Source organism: Triticum dicoccoides, chromosome 3A (genome assembly GCF_002162155.2).
Source record: "Triticum dicoccoides isolate Atlit2015 ecotype Zavitan chromosome 3A, WEW_v2.0, whole genome shotgun sequence".
NCBI lineage: Eukaryota > Viridiplantae > Streptophyta > Magnoliopsida > Poales > Poaceae > Triticum > Triticum dicoccoides.
In genome coordinates, this window is record NC_041384.1 from 330,382,834 (window position 1) to 330,406,685 (window position 23,852).

Here is a 23,852-nt window from a genome sequence, read left to right on the forward strand (position 1 = left end):
TGTTGAATTTGCGGTTGCATCGTCGGTCTAGTTGCTGGTCTTAGAGTCTAGTCTTTTAGAGTTTCGAGTTCTGGCCATAAGTTGTCACGCCGCCGCCGCACCATCATCATCTCCCCTGCCATCTACCACCACCGCTCCGAATCCGTATCCATATACCACCACCAATCCGTGCCCATATACCACCACCGATCCATATCCATATACTACCACCGCTACCACCACCGCTGCCATATACCACCACCATATATCCACCACCAATCCGAGTTCCTTGCTTATTAGGTTTGTTTTCGGGATCCATCTAGATTCCGATTCGTGTTTCCTTGCCGGAGTAGGTTTCGGAAAAAAAAATTCTGGCTATCCTATTTTTAGGTGTTTCTGAGTGTTTTGAGACAGGTGCCATTATAGGAAGTTTTTTTTGACCCATTTCCAGTTTTTGGGTCCGGGCAGTCGAAAAAAAAATTGTCGAAAAAAAAAATTTCGTGCCCATCCTGTCAGTTTGACCTAGGAAGAGTTTTGAGACACTCGCCATTATAGTGATTTTTCGCAAAAAAAAGCAGCGCAAAAAAAAAGAGCGAAAAAAATAATTCAGAGTGTGCTTTTCCCTTGTTTACGTGCCGCGCCGTGATTTTGTTGGTGTTCTAGGCTCGCGTCTCTAGCACAGTCTAGCCAAGGACCAGCACAGTACCGTCGTTGAGCGTTTATTCAACTTTGCATCTCTGAATTGATTATTGTTGACCCTTTTTGCTACCATACTATAAGTCTTCCCAGCTCCACATACATCTACATCGTGTGTTTGACTCTCCCTGGTAATCGCTCTATCCAAGCTTTGAGAGTTTTGACTACAACGGTTGCCGATCACCGCCTGCTGCTGGGTAAGAACTGGTAAGAATTTGAGATTTGCTTGACGGATTTGTGATACACCACCACCACTTCTTAGTAGTCTGTAGGATCATATTCTTGTGTGTTTCTATTGCTGCTAACCATGCCAGGATCACAAGCCGACGAGATTAACTGGGAGAACTTATCGAAGAAGGAGCTTCATGATAAGTTTCAGCAAATGATGATTGAACAGGTGCAAGATGTGCTGAACAATTTTGAAGAGGCCATGGAGAAGATTACTGGCCTTGAGAAGACGTTCGAAACAAAGCTCGATAACAGATTTAATGAACTGCTTGCGCGTCTTCCACCACCGGCTGCACCTGTCGCACCTCTGCAGCAACAACAACTACGCCCCCTTCCGAATCAGTATGGACGAGCACAGCATGTTCCTATTGAGCCAGGACAAAATTCTGGTGCCGCTGCTACTGCTGTTGGTGCTTCTTTGGCTCCTGCTACTGCTGCTACTGGTACCCAGGAGGATGATGATTATGTGGGAGATTATGAGGATGAGGTTGATCAAAATCCGAACTACGTGCAGCCACCAGCACCACCACCACCAGGTCGACCTCAGGTATATATTCGTAATGGTAGGCCTGCACCACCACCTCAGGTACGAGATGATGTCCATATTCCTAAACTGAAATTGAATATTCCACCATTTGAGGGTAGATATGTTCCTGATATATATCTTACTTGGGAGTTAGAAACTGAACAACGTTTTACATGTTTACAATATCCCGAGGAGAGACGGGTTGCTGCTGCTGTTTGTGCTTTCACTAGTTTTGCATGTGTCTGGTGGTCTGAACATTGTAGATTATATCCTATTCCAACTACTTGGGCTGCTTTGAAAACTGCTATGCGTACGCGTTGGGTTCCACCATATTATCAACGTGAATTGCTTCAAAAATTGCAGCGTTTAAGACAAGGAAAAAATTCTGTAGAAGAATATTATCAGGAATTACAAACTGGCATGATTCGATGTGGTATTGTAGAGGAGAATGAAGCTATGCTTGCACGTTTTCTGGGTGGATTAAATAGAGAGATTCAGAGCATTCTAGACTATAAGGGGTATACTAATATCACTCGTTTATTCCATCTTGCTTGTAAAGCTGAACGTGAAGTGCAGGATCGACAAGCATTGGCACGAACTAACTTTTCTGCAGGCCGACCTTCATCATGGACACCGCGTGCATCTTCTACTTCAACTGCACCAGCACCTCAATCAGGTGCCTCCTACAGCCGTGATACAAGAAAACAGGAACAACCACCATTATCTGCCAAGAGCGCACCTGCCGGGCCTGCACAGAGTTCTTCTTCTTCCAGGGCATCAACAGGGCACACAAGTGATATTATTTGTCGTCGTTGTAAGGGAGGAGGTCATTATGCGAGAGAATGCAAATCTCCGCGTGTGATGATTGCTACCGCGGATGGTGGATATGAGTCCGCTAGTGACTATGATGAGGAGACTTTGGCTCTTATTACACGTGAAGAACATGGTGGAGATGATTCTGATCATGAGACGCAATACATGGCTCCTGAAGACGCTGACAGGTATGAATGTTTAGTTGCTCAACGTGTTTTGAGTGTGCAGATCACACAAGCTGAGCAAAATCAGAGGCACAATTTGTTCCATACCAAGGGAGTTGTGAAGGAACGTTCTGTGCGCGTCATAATAGACGGAGGGAGCTGCAACAACTTGGCTAGCATGGAGATGGTGGAGAAGCTTTCTCTCACGACAAGACCACATCCACATCCTTACTACATCCAATGGTTCAACAACAGCGGCAAGGTTAAGGTAACACGTACTGTTCGTGTGCATTTTAGTATCTCTACATATGCTGATTATGTTGATTGTGATGTGGTACCTATGCAAGCATGTTCCTTATTACTTGGTAGACCATGGCAATTTGATAAAAATTCTGTACACCATGGTAGAAACAATCACTATACTCTTGTTCATAAGGATAAAAATATTACTTTGCTTCCTATGACTCCTGATTCCATTTTGAAAGATGATATTAATAGAGCTAACAAAGCAAAACAGGAGACGAATAAGAGTGAAAATCAGATTGTGGCAAAAGAATTTGAGCAACAAATAAGGCGCAAGGGGAACAAGAATGGAGTTACAAGTGATGATTTCAGGACTTTGAAGCCACCATAATGGGTGCATGAAGCCTTGGACGAAATATACAAGATGCCACTTCATAAATTTCGTCCCGAGGCTATTTTAGGTGCTGCGTCACCTTATTATTGGGCCAGGCCCATGTAATTTTGAAATACATAAGTATAGGCTATTTTTAGAGTCCGTATGTGTGGGGAAACAAGAGATAGGGTTGATTTCGGACTCCTCCACCAAGGGCCACGAAATTCCCCCCTCTTCCTCCATATATACAGCCCTTAGGGCATCGTTTAGACTTTGGGTTTTGTTTAGATTAAAAGTTCGCCATAGCTGCAACTTCGCGTACTTCGTTTGTGTTCAACGACCAGACAAAGGCGTCACAGAACCCCACCTTGATCAATAAAGCTTTCATCTTATATTCGCAATATCCAGATTGCAATCTTAGTTTCTTGCTTGTTCTTCGTTTGCTCGCAGGAAACAGACCCTCGTGGTCAGGTTGATCGTGCTCCGGCGTGGTCAATAACCTCTCGGAGTTGGTTTAGCGATTGCTAAGGCGCGACGTCCTCGCACGTTCGTAGTCGGATCGTCAAAGTCGACTCCCACCAAAGCGAAATCCACCATCTCATCGAAAGACGGGACACCTTTGCCTCTATCAGACGAGTTGCTGCTGCTGTTTGTGCTTTCACTAGTTTTGCATGTGTATGGTGGTCTGAACATTGTAGATTATATCCTATTCCAACTACTTGGGCTGCTTTGAAAACTGCTATGCGTACGCGTTGGGTTCCACCATATTATCAACGTGAATTGCTTCAAAAATTGCAGCGTTTAAGACAAGGAAAAAATTCTGTAGAAGAATATTATCAGGAATTACAAACTGGCATGATTAGATGTGGTATTGTTGAGGAGAATGAAGCTATGCTTGCACGTTTTCTGGGTGGATTAAATAGAGAGATTCAGACCATTCTAGACTATAAGGAGTATACTAATATCACTCGTTTATTCCATCTTGCTTGTAAAGCTGAACGTGAAGTGCAGGATCGACAAGCATTGGGGCGAACTAACTTTTCTGCAGGCCGACCTTCATCATGGACACCGCGTGCATCTTCTACTTCAACTGCACCAGCACCTCAATTAGGTGCCTCCTCCAGTCGTGATACAAGAAAACAGGCACAACCACCATTATCTGCCAAGAGCGCACCTGCTGGGCCTGCACGGAGTTCTTCTTCTTCCATGGCATCAACAGGGCACACAAGTGATATTATTTGTCGTCGTTGTAAGGGAGAAGGTCATTATGCGAGAGAATGCAAATCTCCGCGTGTGATGATTGCTACCGCGGATGGTGGATATGAGTCCGCTAGTGACTATGATGAGGAGACTTTGGCTCTTATTACACGTGAAGAACATGGTGGAGATGATTCTGATCATGAGACGCAATACATGGCTCCTGAAGACGCTGACAGTGATGAGGACATCAATACAATTGTTACACCCACAGCCCCTGCTGCTATACATACTGGACCAATTACTAGAGCTCGTGCACGCCAACTAAATTACCAGGTACTTTCGTTTCTTGGTAATGATTCTAATGTTCATGAGAATATGATGCTGCCTAAATTGGATACATTTGTTTTGCTTACAAATGAAGGGCCTAGCTTGGAGAAGGATGAACATTGGAGCAAGAACAAGCATGGAGATGATGGCATGCGCAAGGGAAACAGGAACGGAGTTACAAGTGATGATTTCAGGACTTTGAAGCCACCATAATGGGTGCATGAAGCCTTGGACGAAATATACAAGATGCCACTTCATAAATTTCGTCCCGAGGCTATTTTAGGTGCTGCGTCACCTTATTATTGGGCCAGGCCCATGTAATTTCGAAATACATAAGTATAGGCTATTTTTAGAGTCCGTATGTGTGGGGAAACAAGAGATAGGGTTGATTTCGGACTCCTCCACCAAGGGCCACGAAATTCCCCCCTCTTCCTCCATATATACAGCCCTTAGGGCATCGTTTAGACTTTGGGTTTTGTTTAGATTAAAAGTTCGCCATAGCTGCAACTTCGCGTACTTCGTTTGTGTTCAACGACCAGACAAAGGCGTCACAGAACCCCACCTTGATCAATAAAGCTTTCATCTTATATTCGCAATATCCAGATTGCAATCTTAGTTTCTTGCTTGTTCTTCGTTTGCTCGCAGGAAACAGACCCTCGTGGTCAGGTTGATCGTGCTCCGGCGTGGTCAATAACCTCTCGGAGTTAGTTTAGCGATTGCTAAGGCGCGACGTCCTCACACGTTCGTAGTCGGATCGTCAAAGTCGACTTCCACCAAAGCGAAATCCACCATCTCATCGAAAGACGGGACACCTTTGAAAGCACACTCTGAATTTTTTTTTGCGCTCTTTTTTTTTTGCGCTCTTTTTTTTTGCGCTGCTTTTTTTTTGTTTTTTTTAGCGAAAAAATCACTATAATGGCGAGTGTCTCAAAACTCTTCCTAGCTCAAACTGACAGGATGGGCACGAAATTTTTTCGACCAATTTTTTTTTTCGACTGCCCGGACCCAAAAACTGGAAACGGGTCAAAAAAAACTTCTTATAATGGCACCTGTCTCAAAACACTCAGAAACACCTAAAAATAGGATAGCCAGAAATTTTTTCGAAAAATGCGTTTTCGAAAAATTTTGGGCCTAAACGGAGCGTGGCTACCCGACTCCGCAAATTTTTTTTTTCCGAAACCTACTCCGGCAAGGAAACACGAATCGGAATCTAGATGGATCTCGAAAACAACCCTAATAAGCAAGGAACTCGGATTGGTGGTGGATATATGGTGGTGGTATATGGCAGCGGTGGTGGTAGCGGTGGTAGTATATGGATATGGATCGGTGGTGGTATATGGACACGGATTGGTGGTGGTATATGGATACGGATTCGGAGCGGTGGTGGTAGATGGCAGGGGCAATGATGATGGTGCGGCGGCGGCGTGACAACTTATGACCAGAACTCGAAACTCTAAAAGACTAGACTCTAAGACCAGCAACTAGACACGACGATGCAACCGCAAATTCAACAAAGCAAAACCCTAAAAAGATTATGCAAAGGCTCAGATTGGTTCGGATATGATGAACTAACCCTAATTTTTTTTTGTGGCTTTTTCGTGGACTATAGGTATGAAGAACAGACTCGATCTAAACTATGAAAAACTGTAAAATCTCACCGAGCAACCTGGAAATCTGATACCACTTGATAGAGGCAAAGGTGTCCCGTCTTTCGATGAGATGGTGGATTTCGCTTTGGTGGAAGTCGACTTTGACGATCCGACTACGAACGTGCGAGGACGTCGCGCCTTAGCAATCGCTAAACCAACTCCGAGAGGTTATTGACCACGCCGGAGCCCGATCAACCTGACCACGAGGGTCTGTTTCCTGCGAGCAAACGAAGAACAAGCAAGAAACTAAGATTGCAATCTGGATATTGCGAATATAAGATGAAAGCTTTATTGATCAAGGTGGGGTTCTGTGACGCCTTTGTCTGGTCGTTGAACACAAACGAAGTACGCGAAGTTGCAGCTATGGCGAACTTTTAATCTAAACAAAACCCAAAGTCTAAACGATGCCCTAAGGGCTGTATATATGGAGGAAGAGGGGGGAATTTCGTGGCCCTTGGTGGAGGAGTCCGAAATCAACCCTATCTCTTGTTTCCCCACACATACGGACTCTAAAAATAGCCTATACTTATGTATTTCGAAATTACATGGGCCTGGCCCAATAATAAGGTGACGCAGCACCTAAAATAGCCTCGGGACGAAATTTATGAAGTGGCATCTTGTATATTTCGTCCAAGGCTTCATGCACCCATTATGGTGGCTTCAAAGTCCTGAAATCATCACTTGTAACTCCGTTCCTGTTTCCCTTGCGCATGCCATCATCTCCATGCTTGTTCTTGCTCCAATGTTCATCCTTCTCCAAGCTAGGCCCTTCATTTGTAAGCAAAACAAATGTATCCAATTTAGGCAGCATCATATTCTCATGAACATTAGAATCATTACCAAGAAACGAAAGTACCTGGTAATTTAGTTGGCGTGCACGAGCTCTAGTAATTGGTCCAGTATGTATAGCAGCAGGGGCTGTGGGTGTAACAATTGTATTGATGTCCTCATCACTGTCAGCGTCTTCAGGAGCCATGTATTGCGTCTCATGATCAGAATCATCTCCACCATGTTCTTCACGTGTAATAAGAGCCAAAGTCTCCTCATCATAGTCACTAGCGGACTCATATCCACCATCCGCGGTAGCAATCATCACACGCGGAGATTTGCATTCTCTCGCATAATGACCTTCTCCCTTACAACGACGACAAATAATATCACTTGTGTGCCCTGTTGATGCCATGGAAGAAGAAGAACTCCGTGCAGGCCCAGCAGGTGCGCTCTTGGCAGATAATGGTGGTTGTGCCTGTTTTCTTGTATCACGACTGGAGGAGGCACCTAATTGAGGTGCTGGTGCAGTTGAAGTAGAAGATGCACGCGGTGTCCATGATGAAGGTCGGCCTGCAGAAAAGTTAGTTCGCCCCAATGCTTGTCGATCCTGCACTTCACGTTCAGCTTTACAAGCAAGATGGAATAAACGAGTGATATTAGTATACTCCTTATAGTCTAGAATGGTCTGAATCTCTCTATTTAATCCACCCAGAAAACGTGCAAGCATAGCTTCATTCTCCTCAACAATACCACATCTAATCATGCCAGTTTGTAATTCCTGATAATATTCTTCTACAGAATTTTTCCCTTGTCTTAAACGCTGCAATTTTTGAAGCAATTCACGTTGATAATATGGTGGAACCCAACGCGTACGCATAGCAGTTTTCAAAGCAGCCCAAGTAGTGGGAATAGGATATAATCTACAATGTTCAGACCACCATACACATGCAAAACTAGTGAAAGCACAAACGGCAGCAGCAACTCGTCTCTCCTCAGGATATTGTAAACATGTAAATCGTTGTTCAGTTTCTAACTCCCAAGTAAGATATATATCAGGAACATATCTACCCTCAAATGGTGGAATATTCAATTTCAGTTTAGGAATATGGACATCATCTCGTACCTGAGGTGGTGGTGCAGGCCTACCATTACGAATATATACCTGAGGTTGACCTGCTGGTGGTGGTACAGGTGGCTGCACGTAGTGTTGATTTTGATCAACCTCATCCTCATAGTCTCCCACATAATCATCCTCCTCCGCATCAGCAGCAGGAGCCACAGAAGTATCAACAGCAGCACCAACAGTTTGGCCAAACGCAAGAGGAACACGGCTTGCTCGGCGGAGGTCTGCTTCGCGACGTGGAGGTAGTCGTTGTTGTTGTTGTTGTTGGAGAGGTGCGTTGATAGAGGCAAAGGTGTCCCGTCTTTCGATGAGATGGTGGATTTCGCTTTGGTGGAAGTCGACTTTGACGATCCGACTACGAACGTGTGAGGACGTCGCGCCTTAGCAATCGCTAAACCAACTCCGAGAGGTTATTGACCACGCCGGAGCACGATCAACCTGACCACGAGGGTCTGTTTCCTGCGAGCAAACGAAGAACAAGCAAGAAACTAAGATTGCAATCTGGATATTGCGAATATAAGATGAAAGCTTTATTGATCAAGGTGGGGTTCTGTGACGCCTTTGTCTGGTCGTTGAACACAAACGAAGTACGCGAAGTTGCAGCTATGGCGAACTTTTAATCTAAACAAAACCCAAAGTCTAAACGATGCCCTAAGGGCTGTATATATGGAGGAAGAGGGGGGAATTTCGTGGCCCTTGGTGGAGAGTCCGAAATCAACCCTATCTCTTGTTTCCCCACACATACAGACTCTAAAAATAGCCTATACTTATGTATTTCGAAATTACATGGGCCTGGCCCAATAATAAGGTGACGCAGCACCTAAAATAGCCTCGGGATGAAATTTATGAAGTGGCATCTTGTATATTTCGTCCAAGGCTTCATGCACCCATTATGGTGGCTTCAAAGTCCTGAAATCATCACTTGTAACTCCGTTCCTGTTTCCCTTGCGCATGCCATCATCTCCATGCTTGTTCTTGCTCCAATGTTCATCCTTCTCCAAGCTAGGCCCTTCATTTGTAAGCAAAACAAATGTATCCAATTTAGGCAGCATCATATTCTCATGAACATTAGAATCATTACCAAGAAACGAAAGTACCTGGTAATTTAGTTGGCGTGCACGAGCTCTAGTAATTGGTCCAGTATGTATAGCAGCAGGGGTTGTGGGTGTAACAATTGTATTGATGTCCTCATCAGACAGGTATGAATGTTTAGTTGCTCAACGTGTTTTGAGTGTGCAGGTCACACAAGCTGAGCAAAATCAGAGGCACAATTTGTTCCATACCAAGGGAGTTGTGAAGGAACGTTCTGTGCGCGTCATCATAGACGGAGGTAGTTGCAACAACTTGGCTAGCATGGAGATGGTGGAGAAGCTTTCTCTCACCACAAGACCACATCCAGATCCTTACTACATCCAATGGTTCAACAACAGCGGCAAGGTTAAGGTAACACGTACTGTTCGTGTGCATTTTAGTATCTCTACATATGCTGATTATGTTGATTGTGATGTGGTACCTATGCAAGCATGTTCCTTATTACTTGGTAGACCATGGCAATTTGATAAAAAATATGTACACCATGGTAGAAACAATCACTATACTCTTGTTCATAAGGATAAAAATATTACTTTGCTTCCTATGACTCCTGATTCCATTTTGAAAGATGATATTAATAGAGCTAATAAAGCAAAACAGGAGCAGAATAAGAGTGAAAATCAGATAGTGGTGATAGAGGCGGAGCTGTCCCGTCTTTCGATGAGATGATGGATATCGCTTTGGTGGCAGTCGACTTTGACGATCCGACTACGAACGTGCGAGGACGTCGCGCCTTAGCAATCGCTAAACCAACTCCGAGAGGTTATTGACCACGCCGGAGCACGATCAACCTGACCACGAGGGTCTGTTTCCTGCGACCAACGAAGAACAAGCAAGAAACTAAGATTGCAATCTGGATATTGCGAATATAAGATGAAAGCTTTATTGATCAAGGTGGGGTTCTGTGACGCCTTTGTCTGGTCGTTGAACACAAACGAAGTACGCGAAGTTGCAGCTATGGCGAACTTTTAATCTAAACAAAACCCAAAGTCTAAACGATGCCCTAAGGGCTGTATATATGGAGGAAGAGGGGGGAATTTCGTGGCCCTTGGTGGAGGGGTCCGAAATCAACCCTATCTCTTGTTTCCCCACACATACGGACTCTAAAAATAGCCTATACTTATGTATTTCGAAATTACATGGGCCTGGCCGAATAATAAGGTGACGCAGCACCTAAAATAGCCTCGGGACGAAATTTATGAAGTGGCATCTTGTATATTTCGTCCAAGGCTTCATGCACCCATTATGGTGGCTTCAAAGTCCTGAAATCATCACTTGTAACTCCGTTCTTGTTCCCCTTGCGCATGCCATCATCTCCATGCTTGTTCTTGCTCCAATGTTCATCCTTCTCCAAGCTAGGCCCTTCATTTGTAAGCAAAACGAATGTATCCAATTTAGGCAGCATCATATTCTCATGAACATTAGAATCATTACCAAGAAACGAAAGTACCTGGTAATTTAGTTGGCGTGCACGAGCTCTAGTAATTGGTCCAGTATGTATAGCAGCAGGGGCTGTGGGTGTAACAATTGTATTGATGTCCTCATCATCCTCCCCTTCTTGAAATGAAGTCGTCCTCGACGGAAGTTCATCTTCCGCACCCAAATAAGGCTTCAAATCTGCAATGTTAAAAGTGGGACTAACCCCAAAATCTGCAGGCAGCTCAAGTTTATATGCATTATCATTTATTTTCTCTAACACCTTAAAGGGACCATCAGCACGTGGCATTAACTTTGATTTGCGCAAATCAGGAAATCTATCCTTACGCAAATGTAACCAAACAAGATCTCCAGGTGCAAACACAACATGTTTTCTACCCTTATCTCCAGCAAGTTTATATTTAGCATTCATGCGCTCAATGTTTTCCTTAGTTAACTCATGCATTTTTAAAATCAATTCAGCACGTTGTTTAGCATCAAAATTAACCTTCTTCGAAGATGGAAGAGGCAACAAATCAATAGGTGCATGAGGTAGGAAACCATACACAACTTCAAAAGGGCACATCTTAGTAGTAGAATGCAATGAACGATTATAAGCAAATTCAATATGAGGCAAGCATTCCTCCCACATTTTCTTATTATTCTTCAAAACAGCCCTAAGCATAGTAGACAACGTTCTATTGACTACTTCAGTTTGTCCATCAGTTTGGGGGTGACAAGTAGTACTAAAAAGCAGTTTAGTCCCCAACTTAGCCCATAAACATCTCCAAAAGTGGCTAAGAAATTTAGTATCACGATCTGAAACAATAGTATTTGGCACACCATGCAAGCGAATAATTTCACGAAAGAACAAATCAGCAACATTAACAGCATCATCGCTTTTATGACATGGTATAAAGTGTGCCATTTTCGAGAATCTATCCACGACAACAAATATGCTATCCCTCCCCTTCTTTGTTCGAGGTAAATGATAGAGGCGGAGGTGTCCCGTCTTTCGATGAGATGATGGATTTCGCTTTGGTGGAAGTCGACTTTGACGATCCGACTACGAACGTGCTAGGACGTCGCGCCTTAGCAATCGCTAAACCAACTCCGAGAGGTTATTGACCACGCCGGAGCACGATCAACCTGACCACGAGGGTCTGTTTCCTGCGAGCAAACGAAGAACAAGCAAGAAACTAAGATTGCAATCTGGATATTGCGAATATAAGATGAAAGCTTTATTGATCAAGGTGGGGTTCTGTGACGCCTTTGTCTGGTCGTTGAACACAAACGAAGTACGCGAAGTTGCAGCTATGGCGAACTTTTAATCTAAACAAAACCCAAAGTCTAAACGATGCCCTAAGGGCTGTATATATGGAGGAAGAGGGGGGGAATTTCGTGGCCCTTGGTGGAGGGGTCCGAAATCAACCCTATCTCTTGTTTCCCCACACATACGGACTCTAAAAATAGCCTATACTTATGTATTTCGAAATTACATGGGCCTGGCTCAATAATAAGGTGACGCAGCACCTAAAATAGCCTCGGGACGAAATTTATGAAGTGGCATCTTGTATATTTCGTCCAAGGCTTCATGCACCCATTATGGTGGCTTCAAAGTCCTGAAATCATCACTTGTAACTCCGTTCTTGTTTCCCTTGCGCATGCCATCATCTCCATGCTTGTTCTTGCTCCAATGTTCATCCTTCTCCAAGCTAGGCCCTTCATTTGTAAGCAAAACAAATGTATCCAATTTAGGCAGCATCATATTCTCATAAACATTAGAATCATTACCAAGAAACGGAAGTACCTGGTAATTTAGTTGGCGTGCACGAGCTCTAGTAATTGGTCCAGTATGTATAGCAGCAGGGGCTGTGGGTGTAACAATTGTATTGATGTCCTCATCATCCTCCCCTTCTTGAAATGAAGTCGTCCTCGACGGAAGTTCATCTTCCTCACCCAAATAAGGCTTCAAATCTGCAATGTTAAAAGTGGGACTAACCCCAAAATCTGCAGGCAGCTCAAGTTTATATGCATTATCATTTATTTTCTCTAACACCTTAAAGGGACCATCAGCACGTGGCATTAACTTTGATTTGCGCAAATCAGGAAATCTATCCTTACGCAAATGTAACCAAACAAGATCTCCAGGTGCAAACACAACATGTTTTCTACCCTTATCTCCAGCAAGTTTATATTTAGCATTCATGCGCTCAATGTTTTCCTTAGTTAACTCATGCATTTTTATAATCAATTCAGCACGTTGTTTAGCATCAAAATTAACCTTCTCCGAAGATGGAAGAGGCAACAAATCAATAGGTGCATGAGGTAGGAAACCATACACAACTCCAAAAGGGCACATCTTAGTAGTAGAATGCAATGAACGATTATAAGCATATTCAATATGAGGCAAGCATTCCTCCCACATTTTCTTATTATTCTTCAAAACAGCCCTAAGCATAGTAGACAACGTTCTATTGACTACTTCAGTTTGTCCATCAGTTTGGGGGTGACAAGTAGTACTAAAAAGCAGTTTAGTCCCCAACTTAGCCCATAAACATCTCCAAAAGTGGCTAAGAAATTTAGTATCACGATCTGAAACAATAGTATTTGGCACACCATGCAAGCGAATAATTTCACGAAAGAACAAATCAGCAACATTAACAGCATCATCGCTTTTATGACATGGTATAAAGTGTGCCATTTTCGAGAATCTATCCACGACAACAAATATGCTATCCCTCCCCTTCTTTGTTCGAGGTAAACCTAATAAGCAAGGAACTCGGATTGGTGGTGGATATATGGTGGTGGTATATGGCAGCGGTGGTGGTAGCGGTGGTAGTATATGGATATGGATCGGTGGTGGTATATGGACACGGATTGGTGGTGGTATATGGATACGGATTCGGTGCGGTGGTGGTAGATGGCAGGGGCGATGATGATGGTGCGGCGGCGGCGTGACAACTTATGACCAGAACTCGAAACTCTAAAAGACTAGACTCTAAGACCAGCAACTAGACACGACGATGCAACCGCAAATTCAACAAAGCAAAACCCTAAAAAGATTATGCAAGGCTCAGATTGGTTCGGATATGATGAACTAACCCTAAATTTTTTTTTGTGGCTTTTTCGTGGACTATAGGTATGAAGAGCAGACTCGATCTAAACTACTAAAAAACTGTAAAATCTCACCGAGCAACCTGGCTCTGATACCAGCACGAGGTAGGAAACCATACACAACTTCAAAAGGGCACATCTTAGTAGTAGAATGCAATGAACGATTATAAGCAAATTCAATATGAGGCAAGCATTCCTCCCACATTTTCTTATTATTCTTCAAAACAGCCCTAAGCATAGTAGACAACGTTCTATTGACTACTTCAGTTTGTCCATCAGTTTGGGGGTGACAAGTAGTACTAAAAAGCAGTTTAGTCCCCAACTTAGCCCATAAACATCTCCAAAAGTGGCTAAGAAATTTAGCATCACGATCTGAAACAATAGTATTTGGCACACCATGCAAGCGAATAATTTCACGAAAGAACAAATCAGCAACATTAACAGCATCATCGCTTTTATGACATGGTATAAAGTGTGCCATTTTCGAGAATCTATCCACGACAACAAATATGCTATCCCTCCCCTTCTTTGTTCGAGGTAAACCTAAAACAAAGTCCATAGATATATCCTCCCAAGGAACACTAGGTACAGGCAAAGGCATATATAAACCATGAGGATTGAGTCGTGACTTAGCTTTTTGACATGTAGTGCAGCGAGCAATAAAACGCTCAACATCCCGTCTCATCTTTGGCCAAAAGAAATGTGTAGCAAGTACGTCCTCCGTCTTCTTCACGCCAAAGTGTCCCATTAATCCTCCTCCATGCGCCTCCTGCAACAACAAAAGACGAACGGAGCTAGCTGGAATGCATAGCTTGTGAACACGAAACACAAATCCATCGTTAACAACAAACTTGTTCCACATTCTTCCTTCTTTACAATTCTGCATTACATCTTTAAAATCAGCATCATGCACATATTGATCTTTGATGGTCTCCAAACCAAATATTTTGAAGTCAAGTTGTGAAAGCATAGTATAGCGACGAGACAATACATCAGCAATAACATTTTCTTTTCCCTTCTTGTGTTTAATGACATAAGGGAAAGTCTCAATGAATTCAACCCATTTAGCATGTCTACGATTCAGTTTAGCTTGACTTTTCATATGTTTCAAAGATTCATGATCAGAATGTATAACAAATTCTTTGGGCCATAAATAATGTTGCCATGTTTCTAAAGTCCGAACAAGAGCATATAATTCTTTATCATAAGTAGAATAATTCAGACTAGGCCCACTCAATTTTTCAGAAAAGTATGCAACAGGTTTGCCATCTTGTAATAACACACCGCCTAATCCAATTCCACTAGCATCACATTCAAGCTCAAAAGTCTTATTAAAATCAGGAAGTTGGAGTAAAGGAGCATGTGTCAACTTATCTTTCAATACCATGAAGGCTTCTTCCTGTGCAGTACCCCAAAGAAAAGGCACATCTTTCTTTGTAAGCTCATTGAGAGGTGTAGCAATGGTGCTGAAATCTCTCACAAAACGCCTATAGAATCCAGCGAGGCCAAGAAAACTCCTCACTTGTGTGACCGTTTTGGGCTGCGGCCAACTCTCAATAGCTTCAATCTTGGCTTTATCAACTTCAATACCCTGAGGAGTAACAACATAGCCAAGAAAAGATACTCGGTCGGTGCAAAAGGTGCACTTCCCAAGGTTACCAAACAAACGTGCATCACGTAGAGCAATAAAAACAGCACGTAAATGTTCCAAATGTTCTTCCAAAGATCTGCTATAAATCAATATGTCATCAAAGTAAACTACCACAAATCGTCCAATGAAAGCACGTAAAACTTCGTTCATTAATCTCATGAAAGTACTAGGTGCATTAGTTAACCCAAAAGGCATGACTAACCACTCATATAATCCAAACTTAGTTTTAAATGCTGTTTTCCATTCATCTCCCAATTTCATACGAATTTGATGGTAGCCACTACGCAAATCAACTTTGGAGAATATTGTAGAGCCACTCAATTCATCAAGCATATCATCTAGCCTAGGAATAGGATGACGATAACGAATAGTAATATTATTAATGCCTCTACAATCAACACACATACGTGATGTACCATCCTTTTTCGGCACTAGAATAATAGGAACAGCACAAGGACTAAGGGATTCACGTATATAACCTTTGTCGAGAAGCTCTTGTACTTGACGCATAATCTCCTTCGTCTCCTCTGGATTTGATGAGGACATGACTACCTTGGATATGACCAAAAATATTGCATATATGCATATTTGTCAGGTGATTTCTAGTGCAAACTATTCAATAATCTATTTATGTTATCCAGAACAAAAATACTTCACACACTTTTGTGTTTTGTCTAATTGCAGGTGTATGGGACATTTGTACAATCCACATATGAAGATAAGGAAGAAAGAGATGTTTATTTGCTGTCCAAAAAGTTCTCTCACGTCACTTTTGGCCCAAGAGAAGATAGAGTCCAAGTCTCTCACGTTCTGGATTCAGATTCGGACTGCACAGACATACCTGACTCAAAACGCACACAAGTTTTTCATACGAACTCCGAATTGGGTGATTCTTTTTTTCTTGGAAACTAGATTTCGTGCACTTTCCAACCCAATTGGAATCACCTTCAAATTCGTCCGGAGCGTTGAGTTGTGGACGAAACAATCTGATGCTGCAGCAGAATCCGAGTCAAACTACAAGTCCAAAGGTGTTACATCACCTCCACTTGGGCCCATTGGCCTTGTACGACCTAGATTTAGTTTTAGGCTGCCTTGGGACGTCCTCCCACCTCCTTGGCCGCCACCCCTTGCTCCTATATAAGTAGATCCATCTAGTAGCTTTTCCTTGGGTTTTGTTTAGATTAAAAGTTCGCCATATGATAGAGGCAAAGGTGTCCCGTCTTTCGATGAGATGGTGGATTTCGCTTTGGTGGAAGTCGACTTTGACGATCCGACTACGAACGTGCGAGGACGTCGCGCCTTAGCAATCGCTAAACCAACTCCGAGAGGTTATTGACCACGCCGGAGCACGATCAACCTGACCACGAGGGTCTGTTTCCTGCGAGCAAACGAAGAGCAAGCAAGAAACTAAGATTGCAATCTGGATATTGCGAATATAAGATGAAAGCTTTATTGATCAAGGTGGGGTTCTGTGACGCCTTTGTCTGGTCGTTGAACACAAACGAAGTACGCGAAGTTGCAGCTATGGCGAACTTTTAATCTAAACAAAACCCAAAGTCTAAACGATGCCCTAAGGGCTGTATATATGGAGGAAGAGGGGGGAATTTCGTGGCCCTTGGTGGAGGAGTCCGAAATCAACCCTATCTCTTGTTTCCCCACACATACGGACTCTAAAAATAGCCTATACTTATGTATTTCGAAATTACATGGGCCTGGCCCAATAATAAGGTGACGCAGCACCTAAAATAGCCTCGGGACGAAATTTATGAAGTGGCATCTTGTATATTTCGTCCAAGGCTTCATGCACCCATTATGGTGGCTTCAAAGTCCTGAAATCATCACTTGTAACTCCGTTCCTGTTTCCCTTGCGCATGCCATCATCTCCATGCTTGTTCTTGCTCCAATGTTCATCCTTCTCCAAGCTAGGCCCTTCATTTGTAAGCAAAACAAATGTATCCAATTTAGGCAGCATCATATTCTCATGAACATTAGAATCATTACCAAGAAACGAAAGTACCTGGTAATTTAGTTGGCGTGCACGAGCTCTAGTAATTGGTCCAGTATGTATAGCAGCAGGGGCTGTGGGTGTAACAATTGTATTGATGTCCTCATCACTGTCAGCGTCTTCAGGAGCCATGTATTGCGTCTCATGATCAGAATCATCTCCACCATGTTCTTCACGTGTAATAAGAGCCAAAGTCTCCTCATCATAGTCACTAGCGGACTCATATCCACCATCCGCGGTAGCAATCATCACACGCGGAGATTTGCATTCTCTCGCATAATGACCTTCTCCCTTACAACGACGACAAATAATATCACTTGTGTGCCCTGTTGATGCCATGGAAGAAGAAGAACTCCGTGCAGGCCCAGCAGGTGCGCTCTTGGCAGATAATGGTGGTTGTGCCTGTTTTCTTGTATCACGACTGGAGGAGGCACCTAATTGAGGTGCTGGTGCAGTTGAAGTAGAAGATGCACGCGGTGTCCATGATGAAGGTCGGCCTGCAGAAAAGTTAGTTCGCCCCAATGCTTGTCGATCCTGCACTTCACGTTCAGCTTTACAAGCAAGATGGAATAAACGAGTGATATTAGTATACTCCTTATAGTCTAGAATGGTCTGAATCTCTCTATTTAATCCACCCAGAAAACGTGCAAGCATAGCTTCATTCTCCTCAACAATACCACATCTAATCATGCCAGTTTGTAATTCCTGATAATATTCTTCTACAGAATTTTTCCCTTGTCTTAAACGCTGCAATTTTTGAAGCAATTCACGTTGAAAATATGGTGGAACCCAACGCGTACGCATAGCAGTTTTCAAAGCAGCCCAAGTAGTTGGAATAGGATATAATCTACAATGTTCAGACCACCATACACATGCAAAACTAGTGAAAGCACAAACAGCAGCAGCAACTCGTCTCTCCTCAGGATATTGTAAACATGTAAATCGTTGTTCAGTTTCTAACTCCCAAGTAAGATATATATCAGGAACATATCTACCCTCAAATGGTGGAATATTCAATTTCAGTTTAGGAATATGGACATCATCTCGTACCTGAGGTGGTGGTGCAGGCCTACCATTACGAATATATACCTGAGGTCGACCTGCTGGTGGTGGTGCTGGTGGCTGCTCGTAGATCTGATTTTGATCAACCTCATCCTCATAATCGCCCGCATACTCATCATCCTCCTGGGTACCAGCAGGAGCAGTAGCAGGAGCCAAAGAAGCACCAACAGCAGTAGCAGCGACACCAGAATTTTGTCCTGGCTCAATAGCAACACGCTGTGCTCGTCCATACTGATTCGGAAGGGGGCGTAGTTGTTGTTGTTGCAGAGGTGCGACAGGTGCAGCCGGTGGTGGAAGACGCGCAAGCAGTTCATTAAATCTGTTATCGAGCTTTGTTTCGAACGTCTTCTCAAGGCCAGTGATCTTCTCCATGGCCTCTTCAAAATTGTTCAGCACATCTTGTACCTGTTTAGTCATCATTTGCTGAAACTTATCATGAAGCTCCTTGTTCGATAAGTTCTCCCAGTCAATCTCGTCGGCTTGTGATCCTGGCATGGTTAGCAGCAATAGAAACACACAAGAATATGATCCTACAGACTACTAAGAAGTGGTGGTGGATGTATCACAAATCCGTCAAGCAAATCTCAAATTCTTACCAGTTCTTACCCAGCAGCAGGCGGTGATCAGCAACCGTTGTAGTCAAAAACTCTCAAAGCTTGGATAGAGCGATTACCAGGGAGAGTCAAACACACGACGTAGATGTATGTGGAGCTGGGAAGGCTTATAGTATGGTAGCAAAAAGGGTCAGCAATAATCAATTCAGAGATGCAAAGTTGAATAAACGCTCAACGACGGTACTGTGCTGGTCCTAGGCTAGACTGTGCTAGAGACGCGAGCCTAGAACACCAACAAAATCACGGCGCGGCACGTAAACAAGGGAAAAGCACACTCTGAAAAAAAAATTCGCTCTTTTTTTTTGCGCTCCTCTTTTTTTGCGCTGCTTTTTTTTTGCGAAAAATCACTATAATGGCGAGTGTCTCAAAACTCTTCCTAGGTCAAACTGACAGGATGGGCACGAATTTTTTTTTTCGACCAATTTTTTTTTCGACTGCCCGGACCCAAAAACTGGAAACGGGTCAAAAAAAACTTCCTATAATGGCACCTGTCTCAAAACACTCAGAAACACCTAAAAATAGGATAGCCAGAAATTTTTTCGAAAAATGCGTTTTCGAAAAGTTTTGGGTCTAAACGGAGCGTGGACATCAATGCAATTGTTACACCCATAGCCCCTGCTGCTATACATACTGGACCAATTACTAGAGCTCGTGCACGCCAACTAAATTACTAGGTACTTTCGTTTCTTGGTAATGATTCTAATGTTCATGAGAATATGATGCTGCCTAAATTGGATACATTTGTTTTGCTTACAAATGAAGGGCCTAGCTTGGAGAAGGATGAACATTGGAGCAAGAACAAGCATGGAGATGATGGCATGCGCAAGGGGAACAAGAGCGGAGTTACAAGTGATGATTTCTGGACTTTGAAGCCACCATAATGGGTGCATGAAGCCTTGGACGAAATATACAAGATGCCACTTCATAAATTTCGTCCCGAGGCTATTTTAGGTGCTGCGTCACCTTATTATTGGGCCAGGCCCATGTAATTTCGAAATACATAAGTATAGGCTATTTTTAGAGTCCGTATGTGTGGGGAAACAAGAGATAGGGTTGATTTCGGACCCCTCCACCAAGGGCCACGAAATTCCCCCCCTCTTCCTCCATATATACAGCCCTTAGGGCATCGTTTAGACTTTGGGTTTTGTTTAGATTAAAAGTTCGCCATAGCTGCAACTTCGCGTACTTCGTTTGTGTTCAACGACCAGACAAAGGCGTCACAGAACCCCACCTTGATCAATAAAGCTTTCATCTTATATTCGCAATATCCAGATTGCAATCTCAGTTTCTTGCTTGTTCTTCGTTTGCTCGCAGGAAACAGACCCTCGTGGTCAGGTTGATCGTGCTCCGGCGTGGTCAATAACCTCTCGGAGTTGGTTTAGCGATTGCTAAGGCGCGACGTCCTCGCACGTTCGTAGTCGGATCATCAAAGTCGACTGCCACCAAAGCGATATCCATCATCTCATCGAAAGACGGGACACCTTTGCCTCTATCAGAGGAGCACTACGTTACAAAAATTGGACATTATTCCTATAGGTACACAAGATTTGGAGAAGAACCCGCCTTGCAATGCCGAACAATCTGCGCGCCGGACTCGTTGTCATTGAAGCCTGGTTCGGGGGCTACTGAGGGAGTCCTGGATTAGGGGGTGTTCGGGTAGCCGGACTATACCTTCAGCCGGACTCCAGGACTATGAAGATACAAGATTGAAGACTTCGTCCCGTGTCCGGATGGGACTTACCTTGGCGTGGAAGGCAAGTTGGGCGATGCGGATATTCAAGATCTCCTACCATTGTAACCGACTCTATGTAACCCTAACCCTATCCGGTGTCTATATAAACCGGAGGGTTGTAGTCCATAGGCAATCAACTCCATACACAACAATCATACCATAGGCTAGCCTCTAGGGTTTAGCCTCCTTGATCTCGTGGTAGATATACTCTTGTACTACCCATATCATCAATATTAATCAAGCAGGACGTAGGGTTTTACCTCCATCAAGAGGGCCCGAACCTGGGTAAAACATCATGTTCCCTGCCTCCTGTTACCATCCGGCCTAGACGCACAGTTCGGGACCCCCTACCCGAGATCCGCCGGTTTTGACACCGATAGTCACCACATTGATCACAAAAATACATGGCATACACCCCTGTAACGATGGCATGGCATAGCCCAAAACACATGTAGGGGTCAAGTTCATATGCAACACACAATAATCATGGCAAAAATGACAAATGTCCATAAACTGATAAGAATCAGGAACTAACATTGTGAAGCACTCTTGCAACAACATTTTAGGCATCAAGATGGATTCAAACAAGCATGGTGCACTGCAATGAAATGAAGAGGACATCTAGATGAACAATTTGATATATTGCACGCACGAAACGGAGCTATGATGTGGAGTTATGATGCGATGAACATGGCCTGAAAAAGTTATAGATCTGGGACTTAGTGGAATTTTACCTCCGCGAAAGTCAATGCGGGACGGAGCGGAGCGGGATGAGGAGCGCGTGTTTGGATGACCAACTTGGTGGATCTGATCCAGGCGAGGCGGCGCCATACGGATCGGCAGAGGAGCACGTCGGCGACCATGGCGAGTCCGGCGGAGCACGAGGCGAGGCGGGGACGGGTGGTAGCCGGCGGGATCCGGGGCGGCTCGCCGGATCCGTGGCCGGAGCGGCCGGATCGGGGCGGTGACCGGTGATGGGAGGCAACAAGGCGACGAGTGGCCGGCGGTGGAGGCGCTTGCGAATGGCGGCGAGGAAGCCAGCGACGAGGCGTGGCAGGGAGAGCGAGCGGTGAGCGGCGGCGCGCGGCGGCCGGCGGCATCCGATCGCCGGAGACGGACGCGGACAGCGGAAGGCGCGAGGGGCGCGGACGCTCGGTCCGCGACGGCAGCGGGATGGGCCCCGCGGGCCCGATCCGGGCCCGGCGGGCCTGGCACGGTGGGAGGAGAGAGAGGGCGGCGGTGGTGGTGAGGTGGCGGCGTCCGATTGGACGAGGGGGCGGTGGCGGACATGTCCGGCTCGGCGCGGACGTGTCCGACGGCGCGAGGATGAAGAAGACTAGGGTTCATCCGCGAATTTTGGGGGGAAGGCACATATATATAGGTAGAGGGAGCTAGGAGAGTCCAAATAATGCGCGGTTTTCGGCCACGCGATCGTGATTGAACGACCGAGAGGATGGAGGGGGTTTGGATGGGTTTGGGCCACTTTGGAGGGGTGTTGGGCTGCAACACAAAAGAGGCCTTTACGGTTCCTCGGTTAACCCTTGAAGTATTAAACAGACTCCAAATGGCACAAAACTTGACAGGCGGTCTACCGGTAGCATAGCAAGGCCGCTTGGAAAATCTCGGTCCACTACGAGAATGTTTAACACCCGCACACGAAAAAAGGCAAAAGGAGGGCGCCGGAGGACATAGGGGCACTGGATTGCAAAACGGACAACGGGGAAAATGCTCGGACGCATGAGACGAACATGTATGCAAATGCGATGCACATGATGACATGATATGAAATGCATGACATGCAAACAAATGACAAGGCAACAACAGCGAATAACTGGAAGACACCTGGCGCAACGGTCTCGGGGCGTTACACCGAGGACCCCCTAATCCAGGACTCACTCACCCGCCCTCAACTTTTATATACTAATAGTATAATTTTGTATCAATGAATTGAGCCATGGAGCAGAAAACAAAAAGAAAAAGTTGGTACATGTAAACAAATACAGTTCAAGCTCTAGCTAGCGATTCTGAATGTAAACCGTGCATGTGTTTATACGTATAGGTTACTTCAAAGTACTGAGTCCATTGATGTAATGTGGTCAAACTGTACCATCGATATCTTAAAGCCAAAATAGTTTGAGCTTGTTCGTTCTATTTAAATAGTATTGTATGTTTATTCACCCGTAGGGTTGTTCAATGAATGGAGGGCCGGGGAGCACAAGTGATGAGGACATGACTACCTTGGATACGACCAAAAATATTGCATACATGCATATTTGTCAGGTGATTTCTAATGCAAACTATTCAATAATCTATTTATGTTATCCAGAACAAAAATACTTCACACACTTTGGTGTTTTGTCTAATTGCAGGTGTATGGGACATTTGTACAATCCACATATGAAGATAAGGGAAAAGGAGAAGTTTAGGTTGTGTTCAAAAAGTCCTCTCACGTCACTTTTGGGTCAAGAGAAGATAGAGTCCAAGTCTCTCAGGTTCTGGATTCAGATTCGGACTGCACAGACATACCTGACTCAAAACGCCAACAACTTTTTCATACGGACTCTGAATTGGGTGATTCTTTTTTTGTTGGAAGCTAGATTTCGTTCTCTTTCCAACCCAATTGGATTCACCTTCAAATTCGTCCGGAGTGTTGAGTTACGGACGAAACAATCTGACGTTGCAGCAGAATCCGAGTCAAACTACAAGCCTGATAGAGGCGGAGGTGTCCCGTCTTTCGATGAGATGGTGGATTTCGCTTTGCTGGAAGTCGACTTTGACAATCCGACTACGAACGTGTGAGGACGTCGCGCCTTAGCAATCTCTAAACCAACTCCGAGAGGTTATTGACCACGCCGGAGCACGATCAACCTGACCACGAGGGTCTGTTTCCTGCGAGCAAACGAAGAACAAGCAAGAAACTAAGATTGCAATCTGGATATCGCGAATATAAGATGAAAGCTTTATTGATCAAGGTGGGGTTCTGTGACGCCTTTTCTGGTCGTTGAACACAAACGAAGTACGCGAAGTTGCAGCTATGGCGAACTTTTAATCTAAACAAAACCCAAAGTCTA